Source organism: Suncus etruscus, chromosome 16 (genome assembly GCF_024139225.1).
Source record: "Suncus etruscus isolate mSunEtr1 chromosome 16, mSunEtr1.pri.cur, whole genome shotgun sequence".
NCBI lineage: Eukaryota > Metazoa > Chordata > Mammalia > Eulipotyphla > Soricidae > Suncus > Suncus etruscus.
In genome coordinates this window covers 2,383,942-2,401,846 of record NC_064863.1, presented here as the reverse complement: position 1 = coordinate 2,401,846, position 17,905 = coordinate 2,383,942, and positions in this window count along the sequence as shown.

Here is a 17,905-nt window from a genome sequence, read left to right as displayed (position 1 = left end):
AATTTGAGTTGTCAAACCCAGTTGGATGAGAGTCATCAGGAGTGACCCTCAGACCTAGTAAGCAGTTCTTGGGAGACCTCATCAAAGAGAGCAAACATTTCCTTGGTCTAGTTTTCTACAATTACTGTCTCTCTTTTAACCTAGATTCTTCCCCCATTATACTTTGATAATATTATAAAGCTAATTGAGCTACCAAGGTCTTCATTCTCTTGCATCTTGTCTGATTTGACTCCCAGTGTACCTCTAATCCTATTATAATGTATAAGGGGTTCAACAAATACCTACCATATAGACCAATGTCCTAAATTTCTCAGCAAGTTCCATCCTCCTGTCCCCCAATTTCATGAAAGTACTTTTGCAATCCTAAGTATAACTCCTCTCCCAACTCTCGTTCTCAGACTTCTCCAACTCAGACTCGGGTTTCTAGCAAACACATGTTACTTGGTTCTCCATCTCGAGTCAAAACCATTACTTTCATGTCTAACTTCCCATGGGAGCTCTAGTTTGTCCTCTCAGCTGACACCACATGGTTTATTACAGTATCGACACCAGAGCCAGCTCAGCTTCCTACTTACTTCCTGGAGTTTTGGATTAGTGTTTCTCAATCTTTTCCTAATCATGGTCCCCTTCCAAGCTTGTTTTCTTCTGTGACTCTCATATTCTACTAGCAGCCCACCCCCTGTCCATCTCAGATTACAATGCCCTCTAATTATGTGTCACCTGTGACCCTAAGGAATATCCTGGGATCTAGCAAGGCAGCATATGGTTACCAGTGAGAAACGTTGCTTTCATCTGTCCTACAGGCTCATTCTTTAGTGCTTCTACCCCTATCTGTGATGTGCAGATATAATCCTTACATTAAGTACTCTTGTCTTTCCCCACTGGCTGGAATCCAGAAATGTGATGACAGAAAGCAAAAGGCCTTATTTACATAACTCTGAATGAGGACTAGCTTGGAAAAAAGGAAGTGATTGAAGAGATTTTTTTTTCAACATCGTTGAAATGCAGCCACTCAACTCATCTGCGATGGTGTCCTAGAGATACTACATGTCAACCCAAGTTCATGGGGCAGAGTAGAGAGTTCATCACTGTGACTAACCTACCTTTCAAGAGAAACAATGCCTCCTCAGAGCTCACAGACACACACCTCAACACGGATCTCAGAGTGAATCCATTAGTGCTGATATTTTAGGCCAGAACAAATATTTCATTCAAACAAGGTATTTAAAAGTTAGGAATTCCTTTATTGAAAAGGGATTTTGATCATGATGGACAGTATTAGTGTGGCCTCTCAACGAAGACTTTTGCTTCTTGCATACTATTATGATCACATGGTCATCTTACTCAGCTAGTGTTTTCTTAATGTCCTGGGGAGCCTGATCGTTGTAAATTACCTGTGACATCTCATTAATCCTCTTTTTCCTCACAAACGCATAATTAATGGTAACATTGACAATAATACACAAATTAGCTAAGTGACGCTTTATGGTGTTGGTTTTGATTAACGTCAGAAACCCAAAAATGACATTAATGTAATGCAGATCCCAAAAGGCAGTCTGCACTTTGACCCCAGACATACATTTTGTTTGCACCATCGCCAAGATTAATCCTTCTCCAGATGAAGACAAGACAAAACTCTGTCCACTGGCAGTGTCTGGGCTGTCGGAAAACAAACCGCCTCAATTACATTTGTTTAAGAAGGAAATCTTAATGCATAGAAAACAATGGCAGAATGTCATTTCCTATTGTCTAGTTAGGACAAAGATAAATGACTAACTGTCACAATTTAGATCAACCGCTTCTCTGTGAACTTCTATTATTTGCTTATTTATGGACCCGTGTTTAATTAAAAGTATACTTGCATGATAAGAACCCTACAACAACATTCTGAACATTTCTTTTGCTTTCACTGTAAATGATCCTTAGGAGTCAAAACTGGTCTTATTTTATGTACTTCACTCACAGGACCTCTAAGTGATAAAAAATCTTTTAACTACAAAAGGTAAAAACGTAATGCCTGAGAAAAATTTCTAGTATCTGCCTTGAAAAACAAAGTGAAAGTACTAGAACAAATTTGGATAAACTCCATGTATTTGCTTGAAACACGAGGCACCTTTGTAGAGTGAGAAGATTGAGTCAGAGACCTGCTTTCTAAATGATAAGAGATTTGACATTTCTCAGTATGTAATCTACCACTGCTCCATCAGCTTCTAAATTCAAAGTTACTCATATGATTTTATTAAGATCATGAGGAATTCTCTAATCACAATTTTTCACAATGCCAAGTTGAATACTGAGTCTGTTTAACATACTACAGAGGTATAGTAGGCTAATTTAAAGTTGCAATCGTCTTTTGACTTCATAACAGTTATGTATAGCTGAAAATCCTAATAGTGTATCATTTTAAAAATAATCATCATAGTCTTTTACTGATTAATTAGTCATCTATTTCTTTAGACGATTTTTTAAAATGTTGCCACTCTTGCTAGTGTTCATATTCCATTTCAATAATGAGATGGAAGAAAATAATATTTTCAAATAGCTTTTTTACTGTTATTCCCACAAAGAATTACCATTTGGAGAGTGCTTTCTGAAAAAGAACTTTTAACACATGAAATGATGTTGTAAACCTTGAAATAAATGAACCAAAATTGAAAGATAATAATTGCCAAAAGTATTTTTTAATTCTTTATATGGTTGGTAAGACAGAAATCTTAATATAGTAAAATATTTTAGTTGCTATGGGTCTACAGTTTCAATTATAATACTCCTAATCTCGAACACATCTCAACCCACCACCCCCCCAAATAAAATCACGAAAGCAGACTGCTTTACAACAGCTTGTCATAGCAGTTTAATTTTGAAAAATGCCTCATCTGTCCCTGCTTGCAATATATTTAACATATGACTTGGTTTATCTTTTTTTTTTTTTTTTTCAATTACTTAAAGTTACAAGGAGCCAAATAAGCTATTTGAAGAGTTTCGGTTTTTTCTTCTTTTCCTGTTGAAACATTACTGTGAAATCAAAAGCAACTTACTCTCAAATAGACATATTAAGTGTTACTTGTAACCACATTTTCCAGCACGCAAATTCATTGTAAAGCAAACTAAAATTTAAGGGGCAACCGGGATTCCTATGGAGATCATATTTTTACTCTGTAACTAAACTATAAATCAAGATTACAACAGTAAATTATTTTTTATTATTTTGGCAGGAATAAGTATAGCGCTGAATTTTGAAAGATATTTGGTCTTAATTTATATGTTAAATAGGCTAACATAAACCAGCACTAAAAGAGATTGAAATCGGCTATATACTGTATAAGAACACAAATTAGATAGCGCCCAACTAATTAGTGATTGATAAATTTATTATAGAAAGGCAATGTCTTCACACCACCAAGTCAAAGGACTAGGGCAATTGAAAGCTTCACATTTAAATGTGAGCAGCAACTGTGATCATCTTATAATTAGAGGCCTTGTTTACAAGGGGGTTTTAAGATCGATGTAGTGACATCTTTTAGTTAGAATCGGTCCCACAGCTATAAAACTTGCTAGATGACTCTCATAGCAAACAGCTTGAACCGTCCAAAGTGCCTTCATTTGTGCGATATTTTTAAGCAGTTCCAATGTCTATTACTATGAGTCCAAATGTGTCATTTTCGCTTCTCAATGCTATTCAAGTTCAGTAGAGAGCAACCCATCAAGTCCTCAAATTTTACAGAAAAATCTCTTTCCCGGGCTTAAACGTGGCACACAAGTCTTGAATATACTCCAACAGTTGTGCCAAGTTACTTTCTCATTGTTGTTCTAAGGAATTAATGCATGCAAATAAAGAGGCTGCTGTGTAGGGGAAAGCATGTTTTCTTAAGTGTTTAATCGAACATTTCCATACCACAACACTACAGACATGTTTTTGCTCTGAAATCATATCTTATCGGGGTGGCTGTTGTAAAATTCTCGTCTGTTTTCTTACCTTTGAATGTGAGCTCCATTTATAAGGCTTGGCTAAATGATGTCTACGACTAAGGAATTTCCTTACTAGGGAGTTTTACATGAAAACGATGAATAAGAAAGCACCACAAGGCGCAGAGCAGGATGTCAATGTAGATTTCCTGTCCAATCTAACCTTATCAAAGTGTGCCCCTTCCAAAACAAGAAAGGACATTGCAAAGTGGTTGAGTCTGAATCTGGCTTTATCTCTCTAATATTTTCTTCTTGATATAATATCCTTTCAGCATGAACAAAAAGAAGTCGATTCTTCATTCCTTACTCGTGTATGCAAGTGAAATGGGCCCCCTTTCCCTATGGAAGTCACTGCTCTGTCTCACATGGAGCACAGTGTTAGAGAAACTTGGTTTAGACAAAAAGGCAAATATTTAATTCTTGCATCTATGTTTTGAAATAGAACATAGTATTTTCCATAAATCTACATGTGATGACATGTTTCACAACATTACATAAGGTTCTCCATGCATTTTTAGTCACAGAAGAATAGTTTGCAGAAAACCATGACTTTGTACTATACTTTACCAGCAATTTAATTTTCACTTTAATGTGAGCATCGAATTGATAGAAAAATAATAGTTATTTAGGAAAGGAAGAACTTACCTGTTGCTTTCTAAAAATCCCTACATTCAAAAATGTGTTTTTAGTTTAGTTATTAATAGTAGATTATGCCACTTCCCTGTTTTTATAAATGAATCTTAATTCATTTTTGGTTCAGGGCTTTACTTTTTAGTCAACTGAAAAACATCGCAGAATGACATCAAGCAAAGACCAAGGGAACATTCAATGTATGCTATGGTGTTTTGTTTTGTTTTGTTTTGTTTTGTTTTGTTTTGTAATTGTCCCTATGGAGATTGTTCTTTATTAAAACTCTTAATGAGTGTTCTGCCTGTATTTTTCTACCAAGAATGTCAACCAAGGTTCGAAAGCAAATATAAACTGTAATGTAAATGACACACACTAAAAATAGCCCTATAAATCTGTTCTTTTTGTTTAGATAGTCTCTAGAGTTGTAAAAAGTAGGACTGCTCAGCTTTATTATTTGTTTTGGAAAAACGAATTCTGTAGAGAAAAGGCCACTGATAATGCTATATTACATTAGAGGAGATTTATGAGGACTGTCTCTAAATTTAATTTTTTTCAGGAAACTTTTTCCTGACTTTAATTTCCAAATAACCCACAAGATAATTAACTAAATGGAATCTATAATGGGATAGAAATTTGCCGATTCTCTCATTAGAACAGAGATTTTAAAAGTATTGTTTATCTAAAATAAAAGTAATTAAAATTTAAATGAAATTCTGACTCCTATTAACCTGTCAAATATGTCGTTTCCAATGTTTCCAGTGACAGAGCAACAATTTTTGTTATCCACCATACCATGAATTTTTTAAAATAACGCCAGGAGAACAGTTTTAGAATGTTTACAAGCTAAATAGACAACTTTAAAAAAAAATCAGACATTTCTGTGTGAAAAAAATAGCTATTGAACTTTACCATAGTTTGATGGAGGTTATATTTTTAGAAAATCATACCATTTGAATTTGAGAAATTGGGTGATGGCGTGAAATCAAAAGAAGGGGCATGAGTTCTTCCACATGTTAAGAAGGTTTGAAAGAGTTTACCTTTTCTCCTGAGAAAAAGCTAAAGAGATTTAAACTCTTCTTCTCCCATTCCACATGAGAGTCAATAGGAGTCTTAAATTGGTGGGATGGCTTTGCACTCCAGCTAAAACTGATTGCAATCTAAGACTTTGTCTTTGGATATCTTATCCCCATGGAGGCATGTATAAACAGACAAAATGACTAAATTGGGCAGAAATCTGACCTTTTGGAAGAGAGGCAGTTCCAAAACGATACCAACTTTTCTTTAATGAAACAAGAACAATGTCATTTCACAAAATCTTACAACACGGTTCTTTTTCTTTTATATGGCCAAAGTGTAAGCTTGAATTACTATGAAATGGGAGTTTTCAAGGTTGGGGCCTCCTTCCCCAACGCACCCCCACCCCTACATTCACCCAGCCCTATCCCACATACTCTAAATTCAGAAAGAAAAAAGTGTTGCTATTCATGTGATAATTGTCAAAATCATGATAGGTGCCAAATAAGACAGTGCCAAGAAATCATTAGTTCAGTATACGTCTCAGGTTTCTATAATGTTCAGTTAATGGGCCAGATTTCATCAGGCCTTTTTTTTCTTGTAAATGCTTTTTAGTTTGCTTTTAGCTATCTTTTAAAAGAGCTGTGTGAGCCAGGCTTATAGAAATTCTTTAGGAGTGAAAATTGAATATATAAAAGGACCCTAAAATATTGTTTTTTGACAAATTCTTACATTCCGTTCTCATTACATACATTTTGAATTCAGAAAACAAAAATCTCTCCTGAAAAATTTCCCAGCCCCATATAACAGCTAAACATTGTATGTTAAGCACGCAAAACCTAGAAAGATAAATAACTATTTTGTCTTTAATTCTGATTCAAGTAAAATGATAATTTAGAAAGATATAAAAATATACCTTTTTAATCATCATAGTTTATGTTTATGTACATTTAAATTTGTTATATGTGTGGTTTATACCTCAAAGATATACATATACTCCCAATACTTTATAAAAAAGTGTCCCATAAAAACAGCAAATATGATAGTGATAGTAGCCTACCAGGATTTTGAAAAGCTAAGAAACAAGGATAGTACAAATTTGTTTGTAAACCTATTGACAGAAATATTCTGACCTGTCACAAATTACCTTTCAGCTACCGTATGTTATGTATAGACCAGTCAAAACTGATAACATTTTGTTTTCATCAGCTTTGTGCTAAAATCCTGAAAACCTGAAATGTTTATTGTAGTGTGTGAGATAATAAAACCTATTTAGATAGTATGCAGTCCTTGGACATATTTCCTTGAGTCAAAATTCATAAACAGAAAACTGTTTAGGCTAAAGAACAGGGTTATTGCTTCTAAAAAGCAATTCGTGGCTTGTTTAATAGTATTTCAGATGTCTGCTAATGAGAGTTACAAGGAAAAAAAAAAAAAAGAGGAGAGACTAGAGAATTGGTTTCAGAGGCACAGTAGTCAAGAAGATTAACGCGCCACTAGGGGACAGCAGAAAGTCACAGAAAGAGGTAATGCCAGAGAGACTAGAACAAAAGGCTTTTCTTTAAGAGATTGAGAGAAGGGGAAAAGGAGAAAAGGGGGAGCGAGAGAGACAAGGCTAGAGACAGAGTAAGAAAAAGATAAGGAGAGAGAGATTTTAAAAAGAGGGAGGCAAGGGGGTGTGCATTTTATGGCTGAGCCCCAATTATGAATATGTTTGTAACCATGGTGCCTAAATAAATTATTTTTAAGAAATAGTTTTTAAAGCCAGCATATAAAAAATAAATGGTTGTAAATGAAAATCAAAGGAGATGCATTTTCAATCAAAATCTTTTAACAAGTAAAATGTTTGTAACTATGTTTTTGAAAAGCAGTAAAATTATTTGCAGGGATCTATTTTTAGTTTATTGCCAAAGTCTGTGTGCAAAATATACATTATTATCAACTTGGCAAAATAAATTCAAATATGAACTATTTTCTGAATTTTAGAATTAAACAAAGTTCATGGTGGGGGAAGGATTCAGCAAAATTCATTGGACTTAATCTATAGTTCAACAGTCGGACAAAAGTGGAGCTTATTTCATTTTTAAAGATGCAAAATAACTGAAAAATGAAAGTAAAAGCAAAGTTGATTCAAATAACCAAGTAATCTAAAACTCAAGTTGCTTACCCAGAACAGGACATATCATGTATGTAATTTTTAAGTATAGTTCTGATTATTGGTTTGAGTTGTAGTCATAGTTTAAGAGAACAAGAACATTTAACCTCTGCAATTTCAAAGCATTGTTTATGCATACCCTTTAACAGGCTCCTGAAACAGCCACTTGTATTTCTTCTGTATTTATACAACTATGCATCATTTTAAGTGCAATAGAGTTTGATCACCCGGGTGATTTACCAATAATGCAACATATTTATATAAAATGACAGCCAATCAGCCTTCAGATTTTCTTGTTTATTGTGGCAGATTCCTTTTTAAATCTGCATAAAACCTGAATCACTGAATGCTAGGTTAATATCTTCTATGACAAAGATGCTGATGATTTCTGTAAGCACTTTTCTGGATTCTAGCCTTGCTTCTTAAATTCTGCCTATTCTTTATTCTTGTTTTATATGATATCTATGCATCATTACTTGTCACCCAGTCATAATTTTCTTGTGTGAAAAAGATCAAGAGGTTGGAAAACATTTAAGAAGTTATTTGTTTTCCCATTATTTTTCACAAAAATAGGATACATTTGAGAAGTGTGTGTGATCCTACTTTTCATTATTTTTATTATTAATTTTTTTCATCATTAAATATCAATTCAGCAATTTTAATTACTATTCACTGGTCAATAAATTATATACATAAAATATAGGGCTTTTTTTCATGTCGCCAATACATTTTATGTTTGTTCAAACTGTATGTTTGAACACATATTTTGAGTATCAAATATATTTCTTATGCTAAATTCCTAAACTTATTTTTCTTTCTGTCTTGATCTTTAAATCCATTATATTTTGTAACATATATTTTCCTTTTGGTCAAATATTCAACTTTTAAACAACCTGGAATTTTAGGATTTCTTTTTTCACCCAGATGTCCTCATCCCTCGCTCTCAACTATCCATTTTTAGTCTTCCCTCCTTAGTTCCTGGAATTTTACAATAGATTCTTTATTCTGCAATTTGAGCAGACTACCAAACACACACACACACACACACACACACACACACACACACAATTCCCCCCCACCCACCTCCAAATTTCAATTCTAAGGATTCTCTTCCTGCTGTTCCTCCAAGAAACAGATATCTTCATAACATCATGTCTACCTCTCATCTACTACATATAACACTCTGCTATCTTAGACTAACCAAGGAAATGGGCCAGCTGCTCACCTCTACCTGCAAAGGAATGTGTTCCTTGATGAACTTCAAGACTGCTATTCATTCTAAGTCTTTCTTCTCTAGACTAAACAAGACCAGTTTCTTTATCCTTGTGTCATTGGGACTGTTTCCCAAACCTTCAGTTATTTTGCAGCTTCCTCTGGAACGACTCCAAATTCTGCATATTCAGCTGAAGTGGTAGGATACTAAAGGACACAGTATAACAAGAAAGTGAAGAATAATGTATAGAATGTGGATAACTATGTTCCCTAAGTTTGTCAGTGAATTGACTCTACTCTGATTTTGAACAAAGTGGTGACGTTTTAACTCATTGTTGGCTTGTAATCACTGTGAACTTGTGTTCATTTTTTCTTACTTATGACTGAAAAATATGTTTATTTTATACTTGTACTTAACTTTTCTTTTAAATATTTGTATTTTGATCAGTACCTTTAGTATATATGTTCAATATGCTTTTTTATTCTTTTATTCTTTAGTTTTTGGCTCTTGCTTAAATTCCTATCTGAAGTCTTTCATAGCTATTGAAAATCTCAATTTATTTGTAATACAAAAATAATTGAACTAGGGGCCGGGCGGTGGCGCTGGAGGTAAGGTGCCTGCCTTGCCTTCGCTAGCCTAGGACGGACCGCGGTTCGATCCCCCGGCGTCCCATATGGTCCCCCAAGAAGCCAGGAGCAACTTCTGAGCGCATAGCCAGGAGTAACCCCTGAGCGTCACAGGGTGTGGCCCAAAAACCAAAAAAAAAAAAAATAATTGAACTAATTCTGTGTGTATTTGATTCTCTTATGAGCACTATTAATAATAAAGTGTGTTTTCAATGAAAAGCTATATTGGCAAAAATTTAAAGTTACACTAAATGATCACTTAGATCATTTTCTTCATAAGGAAGAGTTGGTTAAGTCATCATCTGCAAGAGAAAGAAACATTTCTTTGTGCATTAGGATATATACGTTGACTTCTACAACACTGAAGAATTTGTATTTTTATCAATACCTTCACCCATTTTTTACTTCAAAAAACTGAGATTTGTGTTTTTGTACATATTGCGCACTTTATCATGTATAATAACTTACTTTTTTACATAGAATAGAAATGATGAATAGGAAAAAATCAAATCTAACCTCTCCTATCCCTAACACATAAGAATCATTGTTATCTTTTAACCTCTTTACGTTATAGAATATGTTATTACACTTAGAAACTGTACTAAGATTTTAGACTGCTGGGAAAGGCATTAAATAACTATGTACATTCTTAATAGTTCCAATGGTGAATCATTAATGACTGAAATAAAACAATTATAATACAAGGAACAAAGTAAAAAAAGAAGTAAAAATATTCCATAATTGCCTATGTGTTAAATTATGAAAAGATTGCAAAATTAAGTAAATTTGATAGAAAGTTATAATTAAGTAGTCTGGTTTTATTAATACCAGTCATCAAACAAAAAGAAAACACTCTTTTGTGCATGGCCAAGTATTTGTATCATACTTTTTTAAAAAAAAAAAATCGAAAGAAATGAATCTACTTACAGTGTTTTATCCTGTATTCAACTCTAAGTGAACCCTTACCTAAATATAGGGAGAAGAAACAACAATATAAAAAACATATGACCTTCCAATTTTTATTTTTAAAATCACTGAAAATGAGACATTCACACACAGAGATTCATATACAACCTATAAGTATTGTTTTCAGCACCTGTACTGAAGTTGCTGAACTTGCAAAGAAAGTGAACTCAATTCAACACATGTCTAGTGCAAAGGAGTTTTTCTATTGCTTCTCAAACATGTGAGTTTGTTTCCTGAAGAAAATATTATCTTGAATCACAAAGGCAAGGAAAAAGAAAGGTCCACTTCTGTTTACATAATTCCAATTTACAAAAAATAAAAAGTGAAAATAAGAAAACTTGGGGGGTATACTCAAGCTGTCATTTGGCACATGATGAATTTAAAATATTTACTCATGAGTCTTATCAAAAGGTCAGCAATGTAATCACAAACGAACTACACAGAAACCAGTGAAAGATGAAATAATCCAATCCCAACATGTGCTGCACACCATTTATGTTAGTGTTGAAGGAATTTTTAGACGTGCAATTTCTCTGGAAATAGAATTATGGGGGAAAATTTTCCCAAATGCACTTTATCACTGTGTGCTGTGTGTGTATCACTGTGTCATTGAAATGGCTTCTTTACAGGTTCATTTTCATGTGGCACAGTCAGAGGAAAAGAGAGAGGGAACCCCTGGCTCAGGGTCTCCAGACAGGTACCTGGTCAGGCAAAATCCAGCACATTGTTATTTCTGCTTCCTCCCCCTCTATCAAGAACTTTCCCTTTTGATCAGATTTCAGAATATTTCCTCTTTCTCTCTCCCAATCTCTTCTGTCTTTCTTATTCCCTCCTTTCTTTCTAAGTTGACTGGATCTCACCTTTTCTATTCAAGTTGTGTTTATTACGTTAACTTGTATTTAAATTTTTGCCTTCTTTGTGCCCCTTCTTTTTTCCCATCCTGAAAAAATATTCTAAGTTCCTATCCTTTTTCTCCTTCAGGCATTCTCTGTCCCCTCGAGCCTTTTCTCTTACTCTGTCACCTCAGGGTGCTGCTGAATTTATTGCTCTTTTTCCTGTCACTCTATACCCTCTTCAGTAGCAGATCTCTTGTTCCCCTCTTTTCTTGGAGTTCATGTGCATTTGGAAAGGATGACTTAGGCATTAGTTTAGTTTTACAGAGTGGTCACAATACTCCAAAAAATGCATACTCTCTCAGGGAAAAAAAAAAGTTGAATTTTCTAAACCTTTTATTAGAATACCAACTGATGCGAAAGAAATACTAAAATAAAAATATGACTTACCTATGTTTCAAACACATTATCTTTATATCTGCAATTCTTTATCAAGGCCAAGTAGAGCCACGTCCATTTAAAAGATCACTTGCTATTTTATATTCAATTTTCATTTCCCAAAAGGTTTTAAGTGATTTCTTTAGCTTACTTCCTAAATGGAAGACAGATGCATTTCTTTACTGAATCTGAGTACTTTGTTTTGACTTCAACAAAATCAATCTTAACAAGTAAAGATAGAGTTCAAGTAACCTATTGTGCATTTCCTCTGTAAATAATTGATTATTGAATATAAATAACTATGATTCTAAGATGTGAAAATCAAGTGGAGGTAGGACTTGCTAAAAGGATTTACCATGAACCTGACTAAATTTTGTCAAGGTTATATGATAGGCATAGTTAATATTTAATTTAGCTTATACCACTGAAAAAAGGGTGACACCTATCTCATTTGAAAGACATGCAAACTGAATGGTGTTTTCTAATTTTGGTAAAAAAAAAAATTTTTTTTTTAATTTTCCTACCAAAGAAGCGATCTGTCCCATCTTTAAAAGGAATTAAGAACATTTAAACTTTATACATATATCTTAGATCTGGTCCCACCTCTCAAAAATATTGGGAATTTTTTAATCTTTGGCTCACCCCATTACATGCTAGGGAACTCGGAAACAATAGGTGGGTTTCATACCACACCTGATTGATATTTCCAGGGTGTGAAAGCCTCCACTGCAGATTAGGCTGATATTGCATATTCAAACACATACAATGATATATTTGTCATTCCTATTGACCTTTATCTCTCCAGCTTCCTGACAACCTTTTACAGTTATTGACATTACAAATACCAGCAACAACGTGCAGGGCAAAGTATAACCTTTCATTTACCTTCATGTCCCTCAAATGACTTGTGTAGATAGTTTCAACAAAAGCAGCAAACAATGATACTGTTGATTTTTTTCCCCTTAACTTGCTAAAATGTTTTCCATTTTCCCCTTGTTCTCAGAAAATCATGCCAATAACTCTCCACAAAGGAAACGATTTCAAATGAATACAGGTAATTAGAAGTGTCAAGAAATCAGCAAAGTAGGGCGTCTGCCATCATTTCTGTGGAAAGAGTGCCAGATTCCCTTTCAAAAAGGTCTTTGTCATTTTTTAATAGAAGGTAATTAATGTAGACTGCAGTAAAATGTACGGGAACCCAGCGCTTGTCTTTCTTGCCATAGAAATGGGACCATAAAGATGTTTTGATATCTAGAAACAATCTTCTGAGGTTATTTTAAAATGACTTTTAATTACAAAAGTAGTCCTTTTAATCTTTTCATTTTTAAATAAAAAGGATTTAGAAAGGGAATATTTATTAGGAGACAAAAGAAAGAAAGTTTTTCAAGAAAAAATTAGCTGGAAATTGAAACAACATGATTTTATAAAACTGACAAGAGTTGGGGATGCAATAAATTAGCTTATATCTCAAATAGTAATAATATTCTAGATGGTTGTAATTATACCCTTTTGACCCCGTGGTACCTTTGGACAGGATGCGCTCTTCTATTCTATTCTATTCTATTCTATTCTATTCTATTCTATTCTATTCTATTCTATTCATTCTAATAAAGTCACACATTGCCAGATCAGAAATAAACGCAACATGCCTGTTTACTAAACAGGAGAACTTTGGGTGAAGTAAAATTTAGTGAATTTTGGAGATCATCTGAATAATTTTTTACGATATGCCATGTTAAAGGAATGGTCCTGACAAGTTAAGTTAGTTTTGCATTTACTTACATTTAAATTTATTTTTACTCATCTCTTGGTTTTTAAGAAAGCAGCTTATATTCTTGGCTAAAGTGAGTTACCTCAGAACACATTCTTTGAAATCACAACAAATACAGAATTCTTCTAGCAAATATTTTTTCAAAGCAACAAGTAGAATAATATCCTACTTTCCATTATAGCTCTATGTTCAGATTATCCTTTATAAATTCTAAACACTCATCAAACAAAAATACTAAATCATAATTATCATAAGAAAAAAATGTTATTTTATTTATTAATATATGTTTTTGAGATATCAATGTAGTATATTTTTTGTCTGTAAACCAAAGAAAATTTTCAATGTAAACAAACTGACCATCTTTAAGTTGGAAAAATTACACTTCAAACAATGTTAATCTTTAAACTCTACAGTTAACTAATGTTTGAAAAGAGAGACAAACTTCTATAAAATTATTTATAATCAGTATTCTCCCAAAGATTTACCAAGACCTAAATGGTAATTAGAAATTCATGGTTTGTTGATAAACTCAGATTAAGGAGCAGACAAAAGTCACATGTTATAAATTTTAGCTTTAAATATCATGTAAAAGAAATAATCAGAGACTTTTTAGATTACTAAAGGTAAACAGAGTACAATTCAGAAATTGAGAAAAAATTATAAAAATAAGTATAGATTCAGTCACGTCACCATACAAAAGGTAGGCAGAAAGATGGAAGATAGAAACTAGTTGAAAGCTAAGAAGCATATCAGCTCCAAGAAAGAGAAAACAGACTTCATTATATACATGAGATCAACAATAGAATTTGCATTCTTATTTGCCTCTAGTTCTTTAAACCCAGGGATAGTAGTCTGAAAAAATTAGCATTCTAAGAATGGATTGTTTCAAATCATGTGTCCCATCTTCCAAGACATATACTCTAAGCAAAGGGGCCCGCTTCTATTTTATCAGGAAGTGTATCACAAAACCCTTCCCAGGAAACAAAAAATGTTAGGATATTCATTCAACATATCATGTTTCAATTATAATGAATGACCTCTAGCTGATTTGTATTTACCCTTCCCCCGTATCTCTCTTATAAATTAATCATTCTATTAGTATGTGTTGTTTCTTTATTTCCTTCCTACCAAAGAAAATGAGGAAAGTCATTCCTCTATTATTGATGGCATCTATAACCTTACAAAATAATAAGAACTTACTGGCTAATTAGCAAAAGGGAACAACAAAATATATAAATTAAACTAGATGGAGTTAAAAACTAGTGAAACATTTAGCACATTTAAATCAAAGGTGACTGGTTTCATCACTCCTTCTTGTTCCAATTGCAATTCTACACAAAGTTGGTATTAAACCAGAAAGTAACAGAAAGGTGATATTAGTTGTTAATAAAATACCAAAATTTTTACTACTATTTACTATTTATAATTTATAATAATTTCTTGCTTCCAGGAAACAACCATGCTCCTCCCACCCTTATCCTGATACACCCAAAATTGCCTCATTCAACCTAATTCAAAGAATATATTTATAGCAACAGGTTCTCCAGAACACATCTCTAAAATATGGCTAACAATTTTGCTTATTGGTTTGTGCCTTTAACATCCTAAATATTAAATATCATTATAGATATGCATGATTTTAGCTCCACCATCTACTCAATGGGTTTACTCATTAATTCTCTGGGACACAGAGTTGGTGACAGAAAAGATTATTCTAAAGAAATAGCCAGTGTCTGCAAACAACCCAAATGCCAGACAACAGATGAGTGGCTAAAGAAACTGTGGTACAGGGTCCAGAGTGATAGCAGAGCAGTAGGGAGTTTGCCTTGCAAGCAGCTGATCCAGGATGGATGGTGGTTCAAATCCCGGCATCCTATATATGCTTCCCCGTGCCTGCCAGGATCAATTTCTGAGCACAGAGCCAGGAGTAACTCCTGAGAGCCACTGAGTGTGGCCCAAAAACAAAACGAAACAAAACAAAACAAAACAAAAAAAACGATAGTACATATTCACAATGGAATACTATGCAGCCTTCAGGAAAACTGAAGTCATGAAATTTTCCTACACATGGATGGACATGGAAACTATTATGCTAAGTGAAATAAATCAGAGGGAGGGAGAGAGATAGATATAGAATAGTCTCACTCATCTATGGGATTTAAGAAAAATAAAAGACACTATGGTAATAATACCCAGAGGCAATAGAGGTGAGGGCTGGAAGGGCCAGTCCATGACATGAAGCCTCATTACCACAAAGAGTGTGAGCACACTTAGAGAAATAACTACACCAGTAACTCTCATGACAATGATAGCGAGTGAGAAGTAGAATGCCTGTCTCGAATACAGGCTTTGGTTGGGGTGAATAAAGATGGAGGGCATTGGTGGTGGGATGATTGCACTGATGAAGGGGGATGTTCTTTTTTTGACTGAACCCCAACTACAATCATATTTGTAATCGTGACGCTTAAATAAGATATTATTTTTAAAAAATTTAGAACAGATACTCTCATATCACCAAAAACTGCAAAATGTATTACCACACTCTAGTCTAATGAATTCAATGCTATCACCAAAGAAACAATACAGTAGATGAAGAATGAAAGCAATTTTATTTATAGTGAGCATCTTCAATAAAATTTAAAAATTTTATAACTGAAACCCAACTACAAACATGTTTGTAATTGTGATGCTTAAATTAAGATATTATTAAAATAAGAAGCCACATTTATATTTCCATGACTATTTCAAGCGATTGATAAAATATACGCTTCTATATGCTAGTCATTATATTTTTACACTGTGTATGTATAAGCATGTATTTTCTATGCACTCGAGCAGAATTAAAGATTTTTGAGATATTGGCTTAAGAGCAGCTGAGGTGCATCTCTGCAGCTCTTTTCTGCATAGATCCAGGATGACACTAGATTTGAATGAGAAGGTTTATCAGGCTCATTAATTTTCATAATAGAATACCAGATTTACTACCTGAGAGTATGATATCTAAAATATACAGCTCTCACTTCAATAATCAGCAATTCAAATATTATTGTGGGTCTATTATAGACTAGACAATTGGCAACATATAATAACCAAGCATAAGTCACACGGAGTTCAATTTTTTAATAAGTTCCATTCAACTTCTGCCAAAGCATGGCTAAGAAATCAATACGTGAGAAGGTCTAAAACCTATATTGGCCATACATTTCTGTCAGATTCTCTGAAGCTATTTTCAGAATTTACATTCAACAATAGAAAATAATGGAGCTGGACTATGTTAATTTGAGACTCTATTAAAATACTTACATTTAATTAGCAAGTGTTATTGGAATTCAATACAAGAGATGGTTCAGTAAAAATATAATTTTTTTAAAAACCTTGATGCATCTTTCTAAATTAATTATACAACATGCTACTTAACCTTGCTCCCAGATTTATACATCCAATACAGACCAGTCTGAACCTATTTGACTAACAACATTTTTGATATCTCCATTAACTCAGTTACCTAACATTCAACATGAATTAAATTCAATCTAATAATTTTCTCGTAAAGTATGTTTTTTCCCCCAAGAGGTTCCATAGCTCAACAACTTCAACTCTCAAGGGGACAGTTTGAAACTTTGGAGGATTCCCTGCCTCCTTATTCTACCTCATCCTCATATTAAATCTATTATCAAAGATGGCTAATTTAATCCCCTAAATATGTATCAAATATTTCCTCCTCTTACCATCTCTACAAGATCACCTTTCACCTTAACGCAGTAATTGCTGCCAGAATGGCTTCTACTAGAAAGCATTCTGCTCTCAGAGGGGAAATGAGCAGTGCGATCATTTCCAATACAAAGATGACTATAGTTTGCTCCCTCTTAAACCCAGCTTCCTTGCCTAGATTTCAGTTTCTTCCTATTTAAATCTGTTAAGAAGCAGTCTTAGAAAAAAAACAGTCTTAGAATTGTTCTTTATATCCAATTCTACCTCTTTCCCCACTCTGCACATATTCGTATATCCGTATATATGTACACATATGTACATGTTTAGATATGTATTTGTGTAATGAGAGAAGATATAGAATATATACACACATCTTAGAACAGTTCTTCATGTCCAATTCCTCCACCCCACATATATACATAATTATACATATTTTATATATACCTACATATGTATATATAGGGTGGGGAAGAGTAGAATATATATTATAGAATATATACACAAATATCTTAGAACAGTTCTTTATGTCCAATTCTAGCTCTTCCCCACCCTATATATATATAGGGTGTGTGTGTGTCTGTG